Consider the following 27993-nt stretch of genomic DNA (forward strand, 5'->3'; position numbering starts at 1 on the left):
AGATTTGGACTAAAGTGAATTTAAGAGAATCACTTTATTGGAGGAACTGAAGGTCACTCTTTATTTGTAATTGTGTTTATCTAATTTTGTCACTAGCTTTGAGTATATGACATTTTGTCCATGAGAAATTCTGTTGTTCTTGTATTTTAGGATCCAGGACTTAGTTTAACAGCCTGTCAAGATGGATAAAATAGGCTGCCTACTGTTAATTTCTCAGTCCCTTCCTATCCCACTATGCTTTTCTGTTTTACATGACTCTTCTGAAGTACTATCTGCTCCATCCTATAAAATTCTCCTGATTTGGAGATCACTGCCCTTTTGTTGGCTGCCCTGTCTTCAGACACATATTACAAGCAGGTGGGGAAGTTGAACAAGCAGAGACCATCACGGATTAAATTGTGTTGTGACAACAGCAGTGTGAGAAATGGTCTGTCTTCCTACTGCTTATTTTTCTACTGCCTCACCTCAATAACCACAATAACAATCCTCTCCTTGAAATTTATGATTTATTTGATGAATTTCCACTCCTGACAGTGTGAATCCACAGAGGTCATCTGATAAGGTCCATCTACCATCCTGTGATATAGAGCTGAATTTTTCCAGCTCACCACTGCAGAGCCGCCACGATATTTCACCCAGCGACTCATTTACAAGACGGGGACGGACCGCCCACCCCCAATGACACAGAGGGAGCGAGCGGTCCATCCTTGGCAATGGCGTCTGGCACCACCCCGCAGGCGCCGGCACCATTTTTAAAGGGCTTCAGGCCCTTGCAAAGCATTTTCATTTTTAAAGTAACAGTTTTTAAAAAATTAATATTCTATTCAAAGTTCCAATCCCTTCTCCCCCCCCCCATGACTAATCAGTTTATTATTTGCCCTCTCCCCCCCCAAAAGAACATTTCTACCGATCCCGAACTTCCCCACCCCCCAAACTATGTTAACTTTGACCTTCAACCCCTTCCCAGTATCAATAGCAACAGTTTTCCCCGTTTCCCTCCACCATAAAAACCTCACTCCTCCCCCTTCCCCGCCAGTGTTCTGCCTTGGATCACCGAACGGAGATCAGAGGGCACGAGAGTTCCGGCAACCGGCTGGAATATCGGCGTGGGATGGCTGTCGCATCAAGGTAAGTAATTATCCATTAATTAACATGTATTTAGATGCTTAAATTATATTTCCGTTGCCAAGTGGCGGGGAGGCCTCATCACCGCTGGTAATATGGGGTGGGGCCTTCCCGGCGTTGAGGCCCGTGACGGGACTCTCCTGGAGGTATTTTCCAGGCCCCCTTGCCACGAACCCCAACATCGGGGGGGCTGGTAAAATCCAGCCCATGGTGTAGCTTGCTCTGTTCTGGCAACAAAAGTAATTTGCATTGAGATTGCATACTATTTTGCTTGCTAGCTAGCTAATAGTTGTGCTGCTCTCTATTAATGTTTGTATGCTTAGCTACTTTATTTATAGGGAGAAATGTGTTTTAAATTGGACTGTGTTTTGATGGCATTAGACTGGCTATACATTTTATATACAGATTAATTGCTCCTATGTAAATAATTTTGTCAAATGTTCATGGTTCAACATGTTGGTACCTATCCCTGGGCGGAAGTGAGAGAGTACTGCACTGTCGGTGGGGGGATGGGGGGTTGGTGGTGGGGAGGGTCAGTGCTGATGGAGCGCTGCACTGTCAGAGGGGCAGTACTGAGGGAACATCGTACTGTTGGGGGGCAGTACTGAGGGAGTGCTGCATTTTCGGAGGGGCAGTACTGAGGGAACATTGCACTATAGGAGGGCCAGTACTGAGGGAGCACTGCACTGTCAGAGATGCAGTACTGAGGGAGCGCTGCACTGTCGGAGGTGCCGTCTTTTGTTAGACCAAGGCCGTGTCGGCTATCTCAGGTGAATGTTAAAGATGCCATGGCACTATTTGAAGAGCAGGGGAGTTCTCCCCAGTGTCCTGGCCAATATTTACCCCTCAACCAACATCATTAGAAACAGATCATATGGTCATTATCACATTGCTGTTTGTGGGAGCTTGCTGTGCACAAATTGACTGCTGTGTTTCCTACATTACAACAGTGACAACACTGCAAACGTACCTCATTGGTTGTAAAGTGCTTTGGGATGTCCTGAGGTCGTGACAGGTATTATAGAAATGCAAGTTTTCCTTTGTTTTCAGTACAGAGAAACAGTCGAATGTATTCATCACCAGCATTAGTCACCAAACAGTAATACACATCCAGCTAACTGATTACAATTAATTTCCAATTAATAATCTTGGGTTAAGTGAGGTTGGGTGTAGATGATTCTAAGAAGGTTACATGTTCTTCTGGCAGTTTGCGAGGTTCCTGCAACTCAGTCAGCTGAGAGAAGGTCACATTAACCTCAGAAACAAAAGACATTAACAAAAGGTCAAACCAGTTTGCTAGGCCATCAGACTGTGTGACCGCGTTTACCTTTTGTCTGGAGTTAAAGAGCAAAGCAATGTTGACTGCCTGCTATTTGTCTTAAGTACCAGAGTTTGCACTGCGGTTTCAAGAATATGATTTTGAATCTCTTAAAAATTCAACTCCTCCATCAGGTGCATACAATCAAAACTATTGTTCATTTAATCGGCAGTCACGGCTTGAAATCTTCCAGATTATTGAGAGCGAACTAGAAGAAAAGGAGAATTTGTGCAGAGATATTAGGCCTCCAATTATTTATGTTCGAATAGGAACAGGAGTAGACCATTCAGCCCCTCGTACCTGTACCAATTAGATCATGGCTGATCGGTATCTTGACTCCATCCACTCGCCTTAGTTCCATGACCTTTACTACCCTTCCCAAAGAAAAATCTATCAATGCCAGTTTGAACATTTTCAATTGACCCCCAGCTTCACCAGCCTTCTCAGGGAGTGAGTTCCAGATTTCCACTACGCTTTATGTGAAGAAGTGATGCCTGACATCATCCCTGAACATCCTGACGCTGATTTTAAGGTTATACCTCCTTGTTCTGGACTTCCCAACAGGGGAAATAGTTTTGCTCTATCTACACTATCAAATCCTTTAATCATCTTAAATACAAGTTGCAAGAGGAGAGCTGGTCTGTCATTTTTCACTCAGGGCAGTGTCCTAGGTCCAACAATCTTCAGCTGCTTCATGAATGGCCTTCCTTCCATCTTAACGTCAGAAGTGAGGATATTCACAATGTTCAGTACCATTTGCGACTCCTCAGATAAAGATATAGTCCATGCCCGCAAGACCTGGACAACATTCAGACTTGGACTGATATGTGGCAAGTAACATTTGAACCACACAAATACCAGACAATGACCGTCTCCAACAACAGAGAATTTAACCATCTCCTCTTGACATTCAACAGTATTAACATTGTCAAGTACCCCACCATAAATATCCTGGAGGTTATCATTGGCCAGAAACTTAACCGGACAGCATTTTAATAAGGCGACTACAAGAGCAGGTCAGAGGCTGGGAATTCTGTGACGAGTAATTCACGTCCTGACTCCCCAAAGCCTGTCCACCATCGACAGTGCACAAGTCAGGAGTGTGATGGAATACTCTCCACTTGCCTGAACGAGTGCGCTCCAACACTCAAGATGCTCGATACCATCCAGCACAACGCTGTTAGAGAAACTTCCAAACCTGTTTGTGAAGAAGACACTGAGACTAGGATGCTTTGGTGGAGATTGTTTATTGCTTGTCATAGAGCTTACTTCAGCTCTCCAAACTCCCACAGCCAGTGGCGGCTGGCTCTTTATATATAGACACTTGAATACAATTAACTAATTAACACCCAACACCTGTTCACCCTATTATCTTGAACTTCCAGGTGTTTATCATCCATTAACGGAACTTCGGACCCAAACATAAAAAAAGCAAAATAATGATAAATAATGTAAGATACAGAAAATGTATTAACTTTAAACAGCACCAGCCAGTAACACGCTGTATATTCCCCCCACCCCACCCCTTTAAAAAAGCTTGTTTAAAGAAAAAGCAATTTTATCATAAGAAATTTCTATGTTTTCCTAACGTATCAGAACAAAAGATGGCCCTCTTCGAGGACATGCAACAATTTTTTCGAACAAGCACCTCTCTTCGTAAAACAATCCGACAACTGATGACTTGCATCAACTCATTTTATTTTGGAAATTTCTTTCCAACCTTTTTTATACTTGCGAGATCAATCCTCAACCTCTTTTCCGTGACACTCTTTGTTGAATGGACATTGTCCCAGAGAGAATGGTTATCTATGTAGCATTCAATAGGAAAACTTTTCTCTGATTACCCCTAATACAAGAGTTCCTTTAAAATACTCGATAAATACATACCCATATCTATCGCTTCTATCAGTGCAAGTGTCTCAGCAGCTAAGGTGCTTTTAACTATCCTCTTTATTTTCTTTGATTCCCAGGCTAATGTACAACATTTATTATTTCTTCCCACCAAAAGTTGAATGAACCCTGCTGTGTTCAAATAACCATCGGGAAGATTAGTGTGTGAGGCGTCACTAAAAATGACTAATTTCATTTCTTCTGGGTCACCCAATGCTGGAAACTGGAGTGTACATTTGTCAAAACTCAATCTCTTCAATGTCTTATTTGCATTCAGCACTTGCCCAACAGTAGCATGTTTCAGCATGGTGCTCAATTCTAATACTTCATAGCAAGCATCTGGCCTAGTTTGTGTGCACAACCAATTCAACTGCCCAATTAAGCTCCTTAACTGGTTGACTTCTTCCTTGGTTGTCCTTTTGTGAGGATCTGACCTGATTTATTGGGATCTTATTAACATTCTCTAGGTAAGACAAGAAATGCTGGAAATACTCAGCAGATCTGCAGCATCTGTGGACAGAGAAGCAGAGTTAATGTTTCAGGTCAGTGACCCTTCATCAGAACTGACAGAGCCAGAAATGTAATAGGTTTTAAGCAAGTAAAGCGGAGGTGGGGCAAGAGATAACAAAAGAGAAGGTGTTGATAGGACAAGGTCACAGAGAATAACTGACCAGCATGTCATGGAGCAAAGTCAAACGGTATGTTAATGATGTGCTGAAAGACAAAGTGTTAGTGAAAGAGGGTGTTAATGGACAGAAAAATGAGCAGCCAGGCCCCAAGCACAAGCATGAAGAAAAGTGGGTAGGCACAGTAGAAACAAACTAAAATAAACACATAAAAAAGAAAAAAGAAAAAATTAACTAAAGACAAAAATAAAAAGGGGGTCCCATCATGCTCTGAAATTATTGAACTCAATGTTCAGTCTGGCAGGCCGATTAGGCAAGCTACAGCCTGCCAGACTGACCATTGACTTCAATAATTTCAGAGCATGACAGGCCACCTCCCCCCCCCCCCCCCCACCTTTTATTTTTATCTTTAGTTATTTTTTTCTTTTTTCTTTTTTATGGGTTTATTTTATTTTAGTTTGTTTCTAATATGCCTATCCACTTTTTTTTCATGTTTGTGCTTGGAGCCAGGCTGTTCAGTTTTCTGTCCATTAACACCCTCTCTGTACTAACGCTATGTCTTTCAGCTCACCATTAACATACCGTTTGCCTTTGCTCCATGACCTACTGGTCAGTTATTCTCTGTGACCTTGTCCTAGCAACACCTTCTCTTTGGTTATCTCTTGCCCCACCCCTGCTTTACTTGCTTAAAACCTATTACATTTCTGGCTCTGCCAGTTCTGAAGAAGGGTCACTGACCTGAAATGTTAACTCTGCTTCTCTCTCCACAGATGCTGCCAGACCTGCTGAGTATTTCCAGCATTTCTTGTTTTTATTTCAGATTTCCAGGATCTGCAGTATTTTGCTTTTATCTCTAGGTAAGACTCTGGGTAAGATTGTTGATTTAGGGTTACCCCCAACTTGGTCTGCCTAATATTCAACTCTATCTATTTAAAAACTCCGGAAGCCTAACTTCCAATTTTAAATTCATGCAGAACTTTATCTACCACAAATTTCTCAAATGCTTCAGATCCTCCCCACAGAAAATCGTCCATGTGCGTCAAGAAAATGCCTGCTAGTTTTTCTTCATAGTACCAATAAAACATTGCCTGATCCGCTTTTAGTTGAATACAACCAGCTTTTAGTGGCACGGACCTAACTGAAAAATACCACACCCTGGATGCATCGTTTAGTCCATAAACACACTTGTTTAGCTTCCATAATTTCCCTTCTATATCTCCAGCTTCTTTTGGTGGCTTTAAAAATACTTCCCTTTGAAATTTCTCTCCTTGCAGAAATGTTGCTTTGATTACAATGGACTTACCATCCCATGAATGTGTCACTAAAAGGGCGAGGAAAATCCTCAAACTTGCTTTTCATGCTGTTGGGGAGTCTACTCTAACTTCCTGGTCGAATAGTCACTCCTCAAATCCCCGAGCTACAAGTCTGGCCTTAGCTTTATACGTACCATCGGGAAGTACTTGCTCTGTACAGATCTATCAATGGGACAATGCTGCTTGTCCTCTATCTGGCACCTCTGTGTATACGCCAAACTCTCTCCAACTTTCAAGCTCTTTTTGCTTGGCATCCTTTACCAACTTACCATCTAACTTGTTAATAGCTACTAGAGCTTCTCTATCGTATGGGCTCCTACTTCTTGTGGCTCTCCTCGCCTGCTCTCTGGTCCTTGCTCTTGTGAAACCACATCCCCTACTGGATTTCCTATCCCTTTCTGGACTGCTGCTACGCGACCTGTCCCTCCTACATAGAAACATAGAAAATAGGAGCAGGAGTAGGCCATTCGGCCCTTCGAGCCTGCTCCGCCATTCATTATGATCATGGCTGATCATCCAACTCAGTAACCTGTTCCTGCTTTCGCCCCATACCCTTTGATCCCTTTAGAACCAAGAGCTATATCTAACTCCTTCTTGAAAACATACAATGTTTTGGCCTCAACTGCTTTCTGTGGTAACGAATTCCACAGGCTCACCACTCTCTGGGTAAAATAATTTCTCCTCATCTCAGTCCTGAAAGGTTTACCCCGTATCCTTAGACTATGACCCCTGGTTCAGGACTCCCCCACCATCAGGAACATCCTTCCTGCATCTACCCTGTCAAGTCCTGTTAGAATTGTATAGGTTTCTATGATAACCCCCTCACTCTTCTGAACTCCAGCGAATATAATCCTAACCGACTCAATCTCTCCTCATAGGTCAGTCCTGCCATCCCAGGAATCAGTCTGGTAAACCTTCGCTGCACTCCCTCTATAGCAAGAACATCCTTCCTCAGATAAGGAGACCAAAACTGCACACAATATTCCAGGTGTGGCCTCACCAAGGCCCTGTAGAATTGCAGCAAGACATCCCTGCTTCTGTACTCGAATCCTCTCGATATGAAGGTTAACATACCATTTGCCTTTTTTACCGCCTGTTGCACCTACATGCTTACCTTCAGCGACTGGTGTACGAGAACACCCAGGTCTCACTGCATATTCCCCTCTCTCAGTTTATAGCTGTTCAGATAATAACCTGCCTTCCTGTTTTTGCTACCAAAGTGGATACCCTCACATTTATCCACATTATACTGCATCTGCCATGCATTTGCCCACTCACTCAACTTGTCCAAATCACCCTGAAGCCTTTCTGCATCCTCCTCACAACTCACCCTCCCACCCAGTTTTGTGTCATCTGCAAATTTGGATATATTACATTTAGTTCCCTCATCTAAATCATTAATGTATATTGTGAATAGCTGGGGTCCTAGCACCGATCCCTGCGTTACCCCACTAGTCACTGCCTGCCATTCGGAAAAAGACCCATTTATGCCTACTCCTTGTTTCCTGTCTGCCAACCAATGTTCTATCCATCACAATACACTACCCGCAATCCCATGCGCTTTAATTTTATATACTAGTCTTTTATGTGGGACTTTGTCGAAAGCCTTCTGAAAGTCCAAATAAACCACATCCACTTGCTCCCCCTCATCAACTCTACTAGTTACATCCTCGAAGAACTCTAGTAGATTTGTCAAGCATGATTTCCCTTTCGTAAATCCATGCTGACTCTGTCTGATTCTATTACTGTTCTGTAAGTGCTCTGCTATAAAATCTTTGATAATGCACTCTAGAATTTTCCCCACTACCGACGTCAGGCTGACTGGTCTATAATTCCCTGTTTTCTCTCTACCTCCCTTTTTAAATAGTGGGGTTACATTAGCTACCCTCCAATCTGTAGGAACTGTTCCAGAGTCTATAGAATCTTGGAAGCTGACCATCAATGCATCCATTATTTCTAGGGCAACTTCCTTAAGTACTCTGGGATACATACCATCAGGCCCAGGGGATTTATTGGCCTTCAATCCCATCAATTTCCCCAACACCATTTCTCTACTAATCCTGATTTCTTTCAGTTCCTCTCTCTCACTAAGCCCTGTGTTCCCCAACATTTCTGGTATGATATTTGTGTCCTCCTTTGTGAAGGCAGAACCAAAGTATGCATTTAGTTGGTCATCCATTTCTTTATTCCCCATAATAAATTCCCCTGTTTCTGACTGTAAGGGACCTACAGTTGTCTTCACCAATCTTTTTCTCTTCACATACCTGTAGAAACTTTTACAGTCAGTTTTTATGTTCCCCGCAAGCTTGCTCTCGTGCTTTATTTTCCCCTTCTTAATCAATCCCTTGGTCCTCTTTTGCTGAATTCTAAACTGCTCCCAATCCTCAAGTCTGTTGTTTTTCCTGGCAAATTTATATGCCTCTTCCTTGGATCTAATGCTATCTCTAATTTCCCTTGTAAGCCATGGTTTGGCTACCTTTCCCGTTTTAGTTTTGCGCCAGAAAGGGATAAATAACCAGACTTCCTTTCACAAGTTCATGACCTTTTCCTTGGACTGTGATCATCTCCAGGCCCACTGTCTGAACTTACCCTACATTTTCTGGCCTTCCACAATTTCATTTCCTTCTGCCAATCTATAGGTCTGATATCCTGTCCTTGTCTTGCACATTCAGCCAATGTTTGTATTTCCCTGTGGCCTTTCCTGCCCTTCCTATAATGGTGGCTTTCCTCCATTCACTAGCCCCCTTCTGGCATATATGTCACTCTAATCCCAACTTTTGGTGGTTAACCTATGGGATAAATGGCCTTATCTGGATTTTCACTATCACTTGGTCCACTCAGTCAGCCCATTATCTGCCACAATCTGTTGCTCGTAAAGGTCCAACATATGTGCATGCCAAGTACATGGTGCATCGTCAGTGTCCATCGATTGTTCAGATTCTGTCAATGTATAATCAGTGCCAATAAGCCACGCGGAATGTACTCTAATGATTTGGTTGCCTTGTTGCAAAATTACCATTTTGCCATCAGTGCCTATAACTTTTCCTGGGCCTCTCCATTCTTTCTGCCCTTCTCTTTTGTAATACACCATATCCCCGGTATTAAAATTCTTTTCTGATGGCCTGATCCGATACCTCAAAGCTCTCCTGATTTTTTCTGAAACCTCCACCTTAATAAATGCTCTTCTCCCTGCATACATGGCATTCAAATGTTCCGCAAAAATTAAACTAATTGTCGTCCCCTCTAAAGCCGGGGGATGATCCCACATTACCGAAGGTATTTTCAGATTCCTGCCATAAACTAATTGATATGGGCTGTAGCTCCCGACCATTTGAAGCATGTTTTTTGCATGTTCTGCTCACACCAGAGCAGTAGTCAATTTACAATTTGGATGGTCGGCTAAAATTTTTCAAAGCATTTCGTCAATCACAGCGTGATTTCTTTCACAAATCCCATTACTAAAAGGACTTTCTGTTGCTGTGTGCATTGCTACAATGTTCATATTTTTACACATGCTCGTGAACTTATCATTGGCAAATTTTCCTGTCAGTTAGAAATCTAGTCGGTGTTCCCAATCCCATTCCTATCCACCTTTCCATTATCTTCTCCACTATTACGTTTTTGTCTTTACTATAAATTACCTGACAGACTGAATCTAGTCGCCACATCTATAAAGTGTAGAAGAAAAATGTTTTTGTCTTTATCCCATACCTTCAAGTCCATCGCTACAGTTTCATTAAAGTCCCTTGCTAATGGGAGACTCACTATGGGTTTCGATGCGTCCTCTTGTATTTTTTACAGATATCACATTTTTCACTGATATCTTCGATAAGTTTAATGTAGTCATCATCTATTACCCCGCATCTTTTCACAGAATCTTCAGCCTATGACAAGACGGATGTGCAAACTGTTGATGTAGTTTTGAAATAATTTGTCTTTTCTCCTTTAAATCCCGACCCCCGGACGCTATTAATATTTCTTTAACATCCTGCTTAGAGATGTTAGGTCTCGCTAAAGGAATACAATAATGTCCCGACTGTGTAAACCGCAAAGCTACAGATTTCCCAAAGACAATCGCCTTCTCATGTTCCGTATCCAATTTCATCCGAGCCTTTTTCATAGACAGTTTACTTAACAGCAAAGGTATTTCACTGGATACTACATCCGTATTAATAAAATGGTTTACCCCTGCTATTTTACACAGAATTACCACTCTTTTTAGTGATTTCAACGTGTTGTCGTCCCCAAACCTGAAACACATAGAACTGTCATATTCTTTGACCACACCTCGGTCTTCCTTACTTAAAGAATCCATGTAACACCTTAAGCAGTCCACTCTACATACTGTGGATGTACACCCACTGTCCAGTACTACACAATTGAATCAATCTGCGACTCGGACACTCATTACCGGACTGAAGCTTCTCATGACCAGTACAATTCCAGCTGATTGATCAGTGGCGTCATCCTCGCCTTCTGAACGTTCCACGTTATGTGTCATCTCAAAAACCCTTTTTTCGTTTTTGGAAAATGTAACACATAATGATAATTTGAGTCACATTGGAAACACCTGTTGACCACCCCTTGGTGATTCCTGGGGTTCATCCTTCTGCCATAATTACCTAATTCCTGCCATCTGTTATAGCTGCCAAAAGGGTCTCAATCCTCATTCGTTTTGTATGAGATTTGTACTGACGTCTGGGCAAATATTTGAAAGGCCTCGAAATGCTGCTAGCATTGTATCCTACACCTTTGGTGTCACTGTTAAAGAGCCCATCTGCACCATGAAAGCGGCTGGAAAGGGATGTTTTCCCAAAAAAATTTTTGGGGCATCAGACATCTGGTCAAAAAGCGTATCTCTTTCTTTGAATCTAACTCCGGTTAACACCAAAAGACTATCCATGTTTGATATCCTAGCACAATCCAACAATTTGAAAGTAAGTACTGATCTAGGAATTTCCAAGCAGAATCACTGCAACCTTGCATATAGTTAGTTCAACTCAAGAATATATTCTACTGTGGAAGAACCATCCATTTTTCTAAATTTATCAAAGTCCGAGCATGCCTCATAGGCACTCAATAAGTCATCTTCCACATAAAATTTATCCATAAATTTCAAGAGATTGTCCAAACCTTCCTCATTGTCCAAATGATGAGCCTCTAGCTCCGAGAACACTTTGCCCCTGATATTGCTTCTGTCGGGAAGTGAAAGTGCAAGAGCCGTTCCTTGCTTCCTTTTTGGTAAAGACGTAACCCCTGTCCATAGATCAACTTCATTCTTCCATTGATCGTAAGGTTCGGCTTCACAAAACAGTGGTGAAAAATTATATCCCGACACCTTACACCTGGTTTCAGTCATCTTTCTTCAAAAAAAAAACTCCAAAGAAAGCCTTCAAAAAAAACAAAACTCTAATTCTAATTCCCTCTCTGAAAACAAACCTTAGTCTCCAATCTTCACTTTCAGGCAACTATTCTCTGCTACCAATGATAGAGAAACTTCCAAGCCTGTTTGTGAAGACACTGAGACTAGGATGCTTTGGTGGAGATTGTCTATTGCTTGCCACAGAGCTAACTTCTGCACTCCTAACAACACCTACAGCCAGTGCTGGCTGGCTCTTCTTTATATATACACACTTGAATACAATGAACTATTTAACATCCAACACCTAAAATAAAAGCAAAATACTGCAGAAGGGTCTCTGCCCTGAAACGTTAACTCTGCTTCTCTCTGCACAGATGCTGCCAGACCTGCTGAGTATTTCCAGCATTTCTTGTTTTTATTTCAAACACCCAATACCTGTTCACCCTATTATCTTGAACTACCAGGTGTTTATCATCCATTAACAGAACTTCAAACCCGAACAAAAGCAGCCCACTTGATTGACACCTTAAACACTCACTCCCTCCACCACCTGCACACAGTAGCAGCAGAGGGTACCATCTACAAGATGCACTGCAGCACTTTCCAAACCTGTGACTGTTATCACCTAGAAGAGCAAGAGCAGCAGATGCATGGGAAGGCCACCACCTGCAAATTCCCCTCCAAGCCACCCACCATCCTGACTTGGAACTATATCACCGTCCCTTCACTGTTTCTGGGTCAAAATCCTGGAACTCCCTCCCTAACAGCACTGTGAATGTACCTACACCACATGGACTGTAGCTCACCACTACCTTCACAAGGGCAATTAGGAATGGGCAAAAAACACTGGCCTTGCTCGCTGCACCCACATCACATGAATGGATAAAAAAAATCATTGGAATAACCTTGCCAAATCTGGTTGGACATATTCACAAGAACACAAGAAATAGGAGCAGAAATAGACCATATGGCCCATCGAGACTGCTCCACCATCCAATACGATCATGGCTGATTTTGGGCTTCAATTTCACTTTCCTGCCCGCTCCCCATATCCCTTGATTCCCTGTGAGACCAAAAATCTATTGACCCCAGCCTTAAATGTATTCAATGATGGAGCATCCACAACCCTCTGGGGTAGAGAATTCCAAAGATTCACAACCCTTTGAGTAAGTAGTTTCCCCTCATCTCAGTCCTGAATGATTGACCCCTTATCCTGAGACTGTGTCCCCGTGTTCTAGATTCCCCGACCAGTGGACACAATTTCTCAACCTCTACCGTATCAAGCCCTTTCAGAATCTTGTATGTCTCAATTAGATCGCCTCTCATTCTTCTAAACTCCAGAGAATATAGGCCCAATTTACTCAGCCTATCATCATCGGACAACCCCCTCATCCCAGGGACCAATTTAGTAAATCTTCCCGGCACTGCCTCCAGTGCAAGTCTATCCTTTCTTAAACGTGGAGACCAAAACTGCACACAGTATTCCAGGCGGCGTCTCACCAAAGCTCTGAACAATTTTAGAAAGATTTCTTTATACCTGTACTCCAATCACCTTGCAATAAAGGCCAACATGTCATTTGCCTTCCTAATAGCCTGCTGCACCTGCATGTTAACTTTTTGCGTTCCTGGTATGAGTACCCTCAAGTCTCTCAGACCATCAACACTTACCAGTTTCACACCTTTTAAAAAATATTCTGTTTTTCTATTTTGACGACCAAAATAAACAACTTCACACTTCCCTACATTATACTCCATTTGCCATCATGTTGCTCACTCACTTAACCTGTCTACATCTCTTTGTACATGGCCCCCTGCCTCTAACTGCTGCTCCCCCATGCTCCCGACATTGGTTGCCCGATGTATCAATCGTCATGGCACCCTGCTTTCTCACAGCCAATCAGAAAGCAAAAAGGCCCTTCATTACCCAATTGGATGATTCTTGACTGCCAGTTGAAACCCTTTTTTTAATTCATTCATGGGATACGGGCGTCACTGGCTAGGCCACCATTTATTGTCCATCCCTAATTGCCCTTGAGAAGGTGGTGGTGAGCTGCCTTCTTGAACTGCTGCAGTCCATGTGGGGTAGGTACACCAACAGTGCTATTAGGAACGGAGTTCCAGGATTTTGACCCAGAGACAGTGAAGGAACGGCGATATAGTTCCAAGTCAGGATGGTGTGTGACTTGGAGGGGAACTTGCAGGTGGTGGTGTTCCCATGCATTTGCTGCCCTTGTCCTTCTAGTTGGTAGAGGTCGCAGGTTTGGAAGTTGCTCTCTAAGGAGCCTTGGTGCGTTGCTGCAGTGCATCTTGTAGATGGTACACACTGCTGCCACTGTGCATCGGTAGTGGAGGGAGTGAATGTTTGTGGATGGGCTGCTTTGTCCTGAATGGTGTCGAGCTTCTTGAGTGTTGTTGGAGCTGCACCCATCCAGGCAAGTGGAGAGTATTCCATCACACTCCTGACTTGTGCCTTGTAGATGGTGGACAGGCTTTGGGGAGTCAGGAGATGAGTTACTCGCCGCAGGATTCCTAGCCTCTGACCTGTTCTTGTAGCCATGGTATTTATATGGCTACTCCAGTTCAGTTTCTGGTCAATGGTAACCCCTAGGATGTTGATAGTGGGGGATTCAGCGACGGTAATGCCATTGAATGTCAAGGGGAGATGGTTAGATTCTCTCTTGTTGGAGATAGTCATTGCCTGGCACTTGTGTGGCGCGAATGTTACTTACCACTTATCAGCCCAAGCCTGGATATTGTCCAGGTCTTGTTGCATTTCTACACGGACTGCTTCAGTACCTGAGGAGTTGCGAATGGTGCTGAACATTGTGCAATTATCAGCGAACATCCCCACTTCTGACCTTATGATTGAAGGAAGGTCATTGATGAAGCAGCTGAAGATGGTTGGACCTAGGACACTACCCTGAGGAACTCCTGCAGTGATGTCCTGGAGCTCAGATGATTGACCTCCAACAACCGGTTGCATCGTGGCACAGTGGTTAGCACTGCAGCCTCACAGCTCCAGTGACCTGGGTTCAATTCTGGGTACTGCCTGTGTGGAGTTTGCAAGTTCTCTCTGTGACCGTGTGGGTTTTCGCCGGGTGCTCCGGTTTCCTCCCACAGCCAAAGACTTGCAGGTTGGTAGGTAAATTGGCCATTGTAAATTGCTCCTAGTATACGTAGGTGGTAGGGGAATATCGGGACAGGTGGGGATGTGGTAGGAATATGGGATTAGTGTAGCATTAATATAAATGGGTGGTTGATGGTCGGCACAGACACGGTGGGCCGAAGGGCCTGTTTCAGTGCTGTATCTCTAAATAAAATAAATCTCTTTAAAAAACCACAACAATCTTCCTTTGTGCTAGGTATGACTCCAACCAGCGGAGAGTTTTCCCCCGATTCTCGTTAACTTTAGTTTTGTTAGGGCTCCTTGATGCCATACTCGGTCAAATGCTGCCTTGATGTCAAGAGCAGTCACTCTCACCTCACCTCTTGAGTTCAGCTGTTTTGTCCATGTTTCAACCAAGGCTATAATGAGGTCAGGAGCTGACGGAACCCAAACAGAGCATCACTGAGCAGGTTATTGCTAAGCAAGTGCTGCTTGATGGCACTGTCGATGACATCTTCCATCACTTTACTGATGATTGAGAGTAGACTGATGGGGTGGTAATTGGCTGCGTTGGACTTGTCCTGCTTTTTGTGTACAGGACATACCTGGACAATTTTCCACATCGCCGGGTAGATGCCAGTGTTGTAGCTGTACTGGAACAGCTTGGCTAGGGGTGCGGCAAGTTCTGAGCACAGGTCTTCAGTACTATTGCCGGAATATTGTCATGGCCCATAACCTTTGCAGTATCCTGTGCCTTCAGTCGTTTCTTGATATCACACAGAGTGAATCGAATTGGCTGAAGTCTGGCATCTGTGATGCTGGGGACTTCAGGAGGAGCCGAGATGGATCATTAACTCGGCACTTCTGGCTGAAGATTGTTGCAAATGCTTTTGCCTTATCTTTCGCACTGATGTGCTGGGCTCCCCCATCATTGAGGATGGGGATATTTGTGGAGACAACTCCTCCAGTTAGTTGTTTAATTGTCCACCACCATTCACGGCTGTGGCAGGACTGTAGGATTTAGATCTGATTTGTTGGTTATGGGATCGCTTAGCTCGGTCTATCGCATGCTGCTTACACAGTTTGGCACGCAGATAGTCCTGTGTTGTAGCTTCACCAGGTTGACACCTCATTTTGAGGTATGCCTGGTGCTGCTCCTGGGCATGCCCTCCTGTACTCTTCATTGAACCAGGGTTGGTCTCCTGGCTTGATGGTAATAGTAGAGAGGGGGACACGCCGGGCCGTGAGGTTACAGATTGTGCTTGAATACAATTCTGCTGCTGCTGATGGTCCACTGCGCCTCATGGATGCCCAGTTTTGCATTGCTAGATCTGTTCAAAATCTATCCCATTTAGCACGTTTATAGTGCCACACAACATGATGGAGGGTATCCTCAATGTGAAGGCGGGACTTCATCTCCACAAGGACTGTGCAGTGATCACTCCTACCAAGACTGTCATGGACAGATGCATCTGTGGCAGGCAGATTGGTGAGGATGAGGTCAAGTATGTTTTTCCCTCTTGTTGGTTCCCCCACCACCTGCCGCAGACCCAGTCAAGCAGCTCAATCAGTAGTGGTGCTACTGAGCCACTCTTGGTGATGGACATTGAAGTCCCCCACCCAGAGTACATTCTGCGCCATTGCCACCCTCAGCGTTTCCTTCAAGTCGTGTTCAACATGGAGGAGTACTGACTCTTACATTCCTGAGGAAGGTCGGTAGGTGGTAATCAGCAGGAGGTTTCCTTGCTCATGTTTGACCTGATGCCATGAGACTTCATAGGGTCCAGAGTCGATGTTGAGGACTCCCAGGGCAACTCCCTCCTGATAGTATACCACTGTGCCACCACCTCTGCTGGGGGGGTCTGTCCTGCCGGTGGGACAGGACGTACCCAGCGATGGTGATGGCAGTGTCTGGGACATTGTCTGTTAGGTATGATTCCGTGAATATGACTATGTCAGGCTGTTGCTTGATTAGTCTGTGGGACAGCTCTCCCAATTTATGGCACAAGCCCCCAGATGTTAGTAAGGTGGACTTTGCAGGATCGACAGGGCTGGGTTTGCTGTTGTCGTTTCCGATGCCTAGCTTGATGCCGGCTGGTCCGTCCGGTTTCATTCCTTTTTATTGATTTCGTAGCAGTTAGATACAACTGAGTGTCTAGCTAGTCCATTTCAGAGGGCATGTAAGAGTCAACCACATTGCTGTGGGTCTGGAGTCACATGTAGGCCAGACCAGGTAAGGACAGCAGATTTCCTTCCCTAAAGGACATTAGTGAACCAGATGGGTTTTTCCAACAATCGACAATGCTGTGGTGGGATTTGAATCCATATCCCCGGAGCAATGCCCTGAGTCTCCGGGTTACTCGTCCAGTGACAATACCACTACACCACCACCTCCCCCAGTTCTAACTATCTAATAAGCTAAAGTGCTCAAGGAAAATCAAAATAATACACAATTTTGTTAATGTCTCTAGGGTATTCCCCTCCCCTCCCCACCACACATCACCCCTGGTTGTATAAAACAGTGTCTGGGCAATTAATCTTTAATTCCTGAAGACGCTAGGCCAATCCTGGAGGGTTGGCAACCATACTTGGAGTGAGACTCACTTTGCTTTGAAATTTTAACCTGTTCTTTTGCACTATATCTTAAATTCTGTTTACAATCCACATCACCTCCTACATTTCCTGGATATTTGCAAGTCAGCAATGAGTTACTTTGTATATATAAGGATCCATCCAACAGTGGTGCAGTGGTTAGCACCGCAGCCTCACAGCTCCAGGGACCGGGGTTCAATTCTGGGTACTGCCTGTCCAGAGTTTGCAAGTTCTCCCTCTGACTGTGTGGGTTTTCACCAGGTGCTCTGGTTTCCTCCCACTGCCAAAGACTTGCAGGTGATAGGTAAATTGGCCATTGTAAATTGTCCCTAGTGTAGGTAGGTGGTCGGGAATATGGGATTACTGTAGGGTTAGTATAAATGGGTGGCTGTTGGTCGGCACAGACTTGGTGGGCTGAAGGGCCTGTTTCAGTGCTGTATCTCTAAATAAAAAAATAAATAAACCCTAACGTCATCAATGTGCCTGTCCATCTTTCCAAGAACATCTTGCAATCGTCCATATTTAAATGTAATTTGATTTTTGTCATCACCTTGTTTAAGAGGCTCCCCTTCTGGGTTTTGCAGAGTAGACATTACAAAGAGAATATTGGAAACATTATTATGGTGTCCAGCATGTGTCTATTGAATTAGCTGCAAATCCTTAGGTAAATCCAAGCCAAAGATTATATTTGCAGAGCTAAGGGGAAAGTGCAGGGGGAGTGGGGACTAATTGAATAGCTCCCTCAAAGAGCCGGCACAGAGACAATGGGCCGTATGGCTCCTCCAGTGCTGTATAACTCCCTGATTCTATGGTCCAGCCATGGCTGGTGGAGAATGGCTCCTACCTTTTCCTACATCACCATAATCACTGCACTGTAAAAGGCCATTTCCCAGCTGAAATGCTGTAATATGCACATATCTCTTGTGACACCAAATGATAGTTTCACAGCAAATAAATTGAGTCTTACATCTCTGCCCCAAGTGGTAGACAAAAATGACTGTGCCGCGATATGCAATCTGGTTTCCCTGACAACGGCTGCACTGCGGTGCACAGTTTATTTTTAAAAAAATCTACAGCACATCAGCCTATTATTCTAAAGATGAAAACACACTTTAGTGACATTCATTTGTTGGCAGTACTTTGGAAGCATCTGTTAATGACTAACGGGATCTTGTTAATGCTGCCATTCATTGGCATTGATTGATGAATATAATTCCAGAGGTACTTAAAGAGGAAAAACTCAAGTGCATTTAAATGGCAACAGCCACAGAATGTCCCATCATTTTTCATCCAAAAGATACTGCACCAATCTAAGTCTTCCTGGTATGCTATTATCCTCCTCATTATTTACTACATTTCCAAGTTTCATGTCACCTGCAAACTTTGAAATTGTGCTATTTATTTTTTTTTTATTTAGAGATACAGCACTGAAACCGTATACCCAAGTCTAATAGTTTATATCACATTAATATGCATCACAAAATATTACACAGTATTTACAACATGGAAACAGACATTGGGCCCAACAGGTCAATCTCAGTATTTGTGAGCCACCCAAGCCTCTATGGTTCGGAAGGGCCGGGGCGTGCACCAAAACCTGGGAGGAGCGAGTAGCCAAGGTACGACAAAAGTTGGGCATGCGGGGGCAGCAATCTCTCTCCATTGTGGGTAAGAACCTGGTCATCAGGTACGAGGCGCTCATGTTGTTGCTGTACGTGGCGCAGGTCTGGCCCATACCCCACTCCTGCGCTGTGGCAGTCACCCAAGCCATTTTCCGCTTCATCTGGGGATCTAAAATGGACCGGGTCCGGAGGGACATGATGTACAAATCTCTGGACAAGGGCGGGAAAAATGTACCCAACGTGGCCCTCATCCTGATGACCACCTTCGTGTGCGGCTGCATCAAGCTGTGTGTAGATCTCAAGTACGCAAACTCCAAGTGTCACTACGTGCTGAGGTTCTATCTGTCCCCGGTGTTGCGAAGGATGGGCCTGGTCACATTGCCGCGGAACGCTCCGTGCAGTTGGACCGTGCCGTACCACCTATCCTTCGTGGAGCAGTTTCTGCGAGAAAACACCTTCGACCACCGATCCATCAGGCAGTGGTCTGCACGGAACGTCCTCAAGGCCCTACGGGAAAAGGAGATGGGGGATCCTGTCAGATGGTTCCCCGAGCAGACCGCCAAAGTCATTTGGCGGAATGCCTCATCACCAGAAATTTCAAACAAGCACCAAGATGTAGCTTGGCTGGTGGTGAGAAGGGCCCTCCCCGTCAGATCCTTCATGCACACTCGAAGTCTCTCCCCCTCCGCGCAATGCCCCCATGGTGGCTGTGGTGGGGAAGAGATGGTTGCCCACCTCCTCCTGGAATGTGTCTTCGCAAAGCAGGTGTGGAAAGAGATGCAGTGGTTTTTGTCGAGGTTCATCTCAAGCAGCTCTGTAACACAGGAGTCTGTGCTCTACGGGCTGTTCCCAGGGACGCACACCGAGACAAACATCAACTGCTGCTGGAGGACTATCAATTCGGTGAAAGACGCCCTTTGGTCTGCCCGAAACTTGCTGGTCTTCCAGTGCAAAGAGTTGTCCACCAACGAATGTTGCAGACTGGCACATTCCAAGGTCCAGGACTACGTGCTGAGGGACGCACTAAAGCTTGGGGCAGCTGCAGCAAAGGCTCAATGGGGAAAGACCACAGTGTAAGGTCCCCCCACCAAGCTGAACTGAGGGGCTGGATCCATGGGAAACCCCTCGAACTGTATCGGGAAAATTTTGTGTGCTGTAAATGTAAAAATGTAATTGGCATGACAACGAAATGGAAGAGTTGTGAGGCAACTCATGATTGTATAGAAGGAAACTGATCACCTTTGCACTGTTTGTATTTTTTGACTTGATGCTGTTTTAAACTGTTTGGGAATGTAATTTTTACAGATTTTTATGAATAAAGTATATTTTGGAAATTAAAAAAAACCCAAGCCTCCTCCCACCCCTCTTCATCTCACTGTATCAGCATAACCTCCTATTCCTTTCTCCCTCATGTGTTTATCTAGCTCCCTCTTGAATGTATCTCCACTATTCACCTCAACCAGTCCCCGTAAAGCGAGTTCCACATTCTAACCACTCCTTGGGTAAAGAAGCTTCTCCTGAATTCCCGATTGAATTTATTAGCGCCAGTCCTAATACTGACCCCTGGGGAACATCACTGTACACTTCCCTCCAGTCAGAAAAACAACCCTTCACCAATATACGCTGCTTTTTATCCCTTTGCCAAATTCATATCCACACAGCCACTGCCTCTTTAATCCCATGGGCTTTGATTTTGCCAGCAAGTTTATTATGTGGCACTTTATCAAATGCCTTTGAAAGTGGGGAACAGTCACCTTGCTCATGACAGCTATCAGCATAATTAATTTGGTAAGCGTGGCCAGAAGCTGTCGTTAACCCTGTCTGGGATTCCCGGCACTTGTAAGCCAGCTTGACATTATCAAATGTTAGCAGGACAGGAAGATCCCACGATCAATGGCCATCAGCTGAGCTCAACTGCATCAGTGCACCAATCAGCTACCAGCTCCCCTAGCATGAGAGAGTGTTGAGGTTGGCTCGCATCCAGGTTCCTGATCACTATCCAGCAACCTCTGTTGCAAGCGCATATGTATGAGTAGTTAGATTTTTCACAGGGTGAAATTGGTCTTCAACCATAGCACGAAACAGGTGATAGTGAATCGACAGCCCATTTCACACCAAGTCAGCAGGAAAATGAGACTGGCCGTAGCACAGGCTGTCGATTGGCTCTTGCCCTGTTTGCGCTGTTGCAAAGACCAATTTCACTAATTTGAGGGTTCTAACCCCTTTTAAAAATTTCATCTGCAAATTTGGACTCAAGACTCAACATTGCAACAGCCCATCTGTTGGCTTTATTTGATAAATATAAACAGATCATACATTACCCATCTGGGAGACACCAGAAGGCTGCTAACCAGGGCCAGTTGTGCCCTGTACACTCCTGAAGGTGTGCTTGACAGAGCTACTCAAAGTCTCACTTTTTAAACACCGAGCCCCCAGATGTACCTGGTACCGTCACATCAAACCATAACAGTATTATACCAAAGGAGTTAAAACAATTCCATACCGGGCAAAGCTAATGAGCAAAAATACACCTATCTGAGGTTCAGCTAATGAGATGAATTCCTAATGAATGGACATGTATTTATTTGCAGTTCAGTTAATGAGATGAGTATAAATTCTTATTCATGTTATCACACAGCGTTTTCTGCCTGAAGTGGATTATTATCCAAACATGTGACTCTGCTGAACACAAGTCGCTTTCCAATTCTGTATTTCTCCAGTACTTTAATTCTATGTTCCAGTATTAATTCTATATCCGATCAAAAGGTTAGTTGAGGGCACTAGCTTTACAGTGCTCCAGTGTTTGGACAACCTGCACATATTCACACTGAAAAATAATGGTCATTTGAGCAAATTTCCAGATTGCAGGTGGATACCTGAGGGCGAGGGGACTGGGGATATAACTGGCCAGAGAAAGACATTGTAATCAAAGCCAAGTTTGTATCGAACCTAGAATCAGAATTCAATTCAGTTTTAAAAACAGAAAACACTGGAAATACTCAGCAGGCCAGGCAACATTTGTGGAGAGAGATGGATAATTAATGCTTTGCTCTGTTTCTCTCTCCACAGATGTTGCCAGACCTACTGAATATTTCCAGCATTTTCTGTTTTTATGTCCAATTCTAGCAGCCACTGTTTTCCTTCCTCCAGACACATCTTTTTGGTTCCATGTTTACCCCATTATCATCTCCTTTTGCCTTGCACCATTGAATCATTCCTGCCCTGTGCACGATTACAGACCTTCCCCTTTGTTCCTTTGCTGTCTCCCTTTTCCCTAGCTCCATAATTGTTTGAAATCTGTTCATGTCGTAACATGCTGCAGTTCTGTTGATAAGTGATCGACCTGAAACATCAACCTCGATTTTAACCCCTTCACCCCAGATGGGTGGAAGAGAGTCAGGGTGGGAGGGGTTAAAATATTGGGATTGAACAGCCTCACGCAACCCAAATCAGGGTCGTGCAAAAGGCAGGCGGAACCTAATTAGCATTCCAAAGTCATGGCCCAATGACATCATCAACAACTAAATCTTACCTGTCGGTCAGGGTGGAGCGCTCACTGTGAGGCTCCCGGCAGCAGATCCAAGGCAGTAGGTGCCAAGGAGCCTGAGGTAAATTCAAGATCTGCTCCTTCTGGAACTCCTGGAGGCCAGGAGGAACTGGAAAGTTTTCCCAAAGGCCTCACCTGGAGCCTTCGACACCCCCTCTCTGCCTCTCCAACCTCAATGGTGTCCTCAATGATGCAAGCTTCCTCCCTCCACTCCTGATCATGCCGTGGAGATTCTGCCTCCCTACTGGCTGTTGGGCACCGCCACCACCTGCGCCCTCCTACCACCAATCACCTCTCCCTCCCTCCTGCCAGGCACTCAGTCTCACCCAAAATTAGTCAAATGATGTTCCCCCCACCCCCCAACTCCCCACCGTCTGTTAAGATCAGCAGAGCCTCCATGTTATATATTGTTAGATTGTTCATAAAGATCTAGGAACTAATTGTTATGTGTAAGTCTGTTCCAAAAGAACAAAGAACAGTACAGCACAGGAACAGGTCATTTGGCCCTCCAAGCCTGCGCCGATCTTGATGCCTGCCTAAACTAAAACCTTCTGCACTTCCAGGGTCCGTATCCCTCTATTCCCATCCTATTCATGTATTTGTCAAGATGCCTCTTAAACGTCTCTATGGTACCTGCTTCCACCACCTCCCCCGGCAACAAGTTCCAGGCACTCACCACCCTCTGTGTAAAGAACTTGCCTCGCACATCCCCTCTAAACTTTGCCCCTCTCACCTTAAACCTATGTCCCCTAGTAACTGACTCTTGCACCCTTGGAAAAAGTTTCTGACTATTCACTCTGTCCGTGCCGCTCATAACTTTGTAAACCTCTATCATGTCGCCCCTCCACCTCCGTCGTTCCGGTGAAAACAATCCGAGTTTTTCCAACCTCTCCTCATAGCTAATGCCCTCCAGACCAGGCAACATCCTGGTAAACCTCCTCTGTACCCTCTCCAACGCCTCCACGTCCTTCTGGTAGTGTGGCGACCAGAATTGCACGCAATATTCTAAGTGTGGCCTAACTAAAGTTCTGTACAGCTGCAGCATGACTTGCCAATTTTTATACTCTATGCCCCGACCGATGAAGGCAAGCATGCCGTATGCCTTCTTGACTACCTTATCCACCTGCGTTGCCACTTTCAGTGACCTGTGGACCTGTATGCCCAGATCTCTCTGCCTGTCAATACTCCTAAGGGTTCTGCCATTTACTGTATACCTCCCACCTGCATTAGATCTTCCAAAATGCATTACCTCACATTTGTCCGGATTAAACTCCATCTGCCATTTCTCCGCCCAAGTCTCCAACCGATCTATATCCTGCTGTATTCTCTGACAATCCTAATCACTATCCGCAACTCCACCAACCTTTGTGTCGTCCACAAACTTACTAATCAGACCAGTTACATTTTCCTCCAAATCATTTATATATACTACAAAGAGCAAAGGTCCCAGCACTGATCCCTGTGGAACACCACTAGTCACAACCCTCCATTCAGAGAAGCACCCTTCCACTGCTACCCTCTGTCTTCTATGACCGAGCCAGTTCTGTATCCATCTTGCCAGCTCACCTCTGATCCCGTGGAGCTATATTCACAGGAGTCATGTGATATGTAGCACTGTATCATTCTAAAACCAGTTCCTACCAAGCAGCATGTAGAGCAGTATTAAAACACAAAGAGCTCCAACACTCTAAGTCTAAAGTGTGATTATTTCTACTTATGGGAACCAGAAGACATAACAGTAAATGACCCGGTCCTTGCCAGGGTCATCACGCAATATCACACTCCGCACATTCTCCCCGTCTCGGTATTACTATCAGGTTCATTAACTCCGTTTCTCTCTCTTTCCATAGATGCTGCCTGACCAGCTGAGTGTTTCCAGGTGACACTGTAGCCTGCATTCTTTTGCTCCAGAACTGGCTGCACCCTTAGCCAAGCTGTTCCAGTACAGCTAGAACACTGGCATCTACCTGACAATGTGGAAAATTGTCCAGGTACATCCTGTCCATAAATGACAGGGAAAATCCAATCTGGCCAATTATGGCCCCATCAGTCTACTCTCAATCATCAGCAAAGTGATGGAAGGTATCGTCAACAGTGCTATCAAGCAGCACTCACTCAGCAACAACCTGCTCAACGATGCTCAGTTTGTGCTCCACTAGGACCACTCGGATCCAGAACTCATTACAGCATTAGTCCAAAGATGGACAAAAGAGCTGAAATCCAGAAGTGAGTTGAGAGTGACTGCCCTTGACATCAAGGCAGCATTTGACTGAGTATGACATCAAGGAACCCGAGTCAAAATGAAGTCAATGGGAATCGGGGGAAAACTCTCTACTGATTGGAGTCATACCTAGCACAAAAAAAGATGGTTGTAGTTATTGGAGGTCAATCATCTCAGTCCCAGGACATCATTGCAGGAGTTCCTCAGGGTAGTGTCCTCAGCCCAACCATCTTTAGTTCCTTCGTCAAAGACCTTCCATCCATCATAAGACCAACAGTGGGGATATTTGCTGATGATTGCACAATGTTCAGTAAGACTCGCAACTCCTTGCATGCAGCAAGACTTGGACAACATTCAGGCTTTGGCTAATAAGTGGCAACATTTGCACCAAACAAGTGCCAGGCAATGACAATCTTCAACAAGAGAGAATCTAACCATCTCTCTTTGACATTCAAAGGCACTATCAACATCCTGGGAGTTACCATTCACCAGAAACCTAACAGGACCAGACATATAAATACAGCAGCTACAAGAGCAGGTCAGAAACTGGGAATTCTGCGGCAAGTAATTCATCTCCTGACTCCCCAAAGCCTGTCCTCCATCTACAAGGCATAAATCAGGAGTGTGATGGAATACTCTCCACATGCCTGGATGGGTGCAGCTCCAACAACATCAAGAAGCTCGACACTATCCAGGACAAAGCAGCCCGCTTGATTGGCACCCCATCCACAAATATTCACTCCCTCCACCACCAATGCACAGTGGCAGCAGTGTGTACCATCAACAAGATGCACTGCAGCAACTCACCAAGGCTCCTTCAACAGCACCTTCCAAACCCGCGACCTCTACCACCTAGAAGGACAAGGGCAGCAGATGCATGGGAACATCACCGCCTGCAAGTTCCCCTCCCAGTCACACACCATCCTCACTCGGAACTATATCACCGTTCCTTCACTGTCACTGGTACAGAATCCTGTAACTCCCTCACTAACAGCACTGTGCACCACATGGACAGCAGCTCACCACCACCTTCTCAAGGGAAATTAGAGATGGGAAATAAATGCTGGCCTTGCCAGTGAGACCACATCCCCAGAACAAATAAAAAAAGTCAGGAAGCCGGCAAAATGATTTCCTGCCACATTTGCAAGCCCCACCTGCCCAGAAATTGTGACAAAAATGGGCTGTCAAACCACAGCCAGTTCCAGGCTTGTGTCTCCTCAGTAATTAAAGATGGAAGGTTAGATGTAAGAGATTTAGGACAGAGGGCACGAGAAACTTTTCATAGAGTTGTGAAGCTGTGGAATTCACTTCCGGATTCAGTGATCAAGGCAGAAACCATATCAAAATTGAAGAATAGGTTAGAGAGGGTGTTGAAGGAAGAGGGTGAAGAAATTTGGGAACAAGGAGGGTACATGGGATTAGGATACTGCTCCTATGGAGGATGAACACCAAGACGAGGTGGTTGGGCTGAACAACTGGCTGTCGTGTTGTTATTCCCCTGTAATTTGATATTAAGTGATGTGGGCTGCCATGTTTGCTGTGCTTGTGTGGGTTTCCTCATTGATATCATTGGAGAACTCGCGAGTTGCGCAGGTAGTGACCTGTCTACCCCTGGGGAATCGCGCAAAGCTCCCCTTCTCTTTTTGAAATAGTGCTGCGGGATCTTTCATGTCCATCTGTGAGGGCAGTCAGGGATGCTGCTTAATGTCTCAATGAGAAGACAGCACCTACCCTCAGTGCTGCACTCTACTGTCAGCCTAGATTGTGCTCAAGTCTCTGGAGCTTGAACACACAACCTTCTGACTCAAAGTCAAGTACACCACCCACTGAGCCACAGTTAACATCCAACAATGAAAATATTCCAAATTTCATGAACACGTAATTGAATTGCCCTTTATCACTATTATGTAGATTGTTATTTCAATATACCTCATTTGTGTACCAATACTAATATTTTTTTATTGTCTAACGTTCTGCACTCATTCAAACAAAGCAACAAAATGCATTGGATGTGTATAAGCAGGCACCCATCATCCCGGTTTTAAACAATATCTAATAACATTTGCAGACATGGGTAGGAGGATTGGTTGTCCGAGGCCCAACACACAATGATATTTTGGGCTCAGTCTGAAGTCTTTAGTCACTTTTCAATGTACACTTGTCCATATTCTATATTCTCAAGCCATTTGACCAAATGACAACTTAATATGATGGTAGCTTGAAGTCAGTATAAAGACTAAGCATTTCTCCTTCACTTTACGCTAATGTAAGCATGTCACCATTAAACGTTAACAAGAGAGAAAACAGCACTGAATGTCCATAAGTGAGCACTTTAAAATAAATCACTCCATCCAAACACAGTCACGTCTGCCATAATTATTTTCATAGCTGCTGCTTTGTCTCCACCACCATGCCATATCTGTCATACTCAAAGTTAAGCTACTCACTTCAAAGTGACCTTGGGTTTGTGCAAGTTTTTTTAAAGCTAGTACTTGCACACAAGCTTTAGAAGGTGATGTGGCTTTTTATAATTTTGCTGAAGTTACATCAAAATCCATTCACCGCACTCTTGTCATGAGTTGGTTTTGTTGACATCTAACAACAATCACATAGCTTGCATTTATATAGCATCATTAACATAGTGAAAAGTTCCAAGGCACTTCATAAGAGTGTTATAAAAGAAAATTCGGCAACAAGCCCCGTAAGGCAATATTAGAAGAGGTGACCAAAAGCTTTGTCGAAGAGTTAAGTTTTAAGGAGCGTCTTAAAGGAGGAGAGAGAGAAGTAGAGAGGCGGAGAGGTGTAGGGAGGGAATTCCACAGCTTAGGCAACTGAAGGCACAGCCACCAATGGTAGAGCAAATAAAATCAGGGAAGCGTAAGAGACCAGAATTGGAGGAGTGCAGTTATCTCGGAGGGTTGTGGGGCTGGAGGAGATTAGAGAGATAGGGAGGGGCAAGGCCAGTGAGGGATTTGAAAACAAGGATAAGATTTTAAAAATCAAGGCTTTTCTGGAAAGGGAGCCAATGTAAGTCAGCGAGCAGAGGGTTGATGAATGAATGGGACTTGGTGTGAGTTAGGACAGAGACAACAGAGTTTTGGATGAGCTCAAGTTTACAGAGGATGGAAGATGGGCGGTCGGACAGGAGTGTGTTGGAATAGTCAAGTCTGGAGGTAACAAAGGTGTGGATGAATGTTTCGGCAGCAGATGAGCTGAGACAAGGGCAGCAGAACTTTAACTGGAGGCAGGATTCGGGTGTGCAGGGGATTGA

This window comes from Heterodontus francisci, chromosome 18 (genome assembly GCF_036365525.1).
Source record: "Heterodontus francisci isolate sHetFra1 chromosome 18, sHetFra1.hap1, whole genome shotgun sequence".
Lineage (NCBI taxonomy): Eukaryota > Metazoa > Chordata > Chondrichthyes > Heterodontiformes > Heterodontidae > Heterodontus > Heterodontus francisci.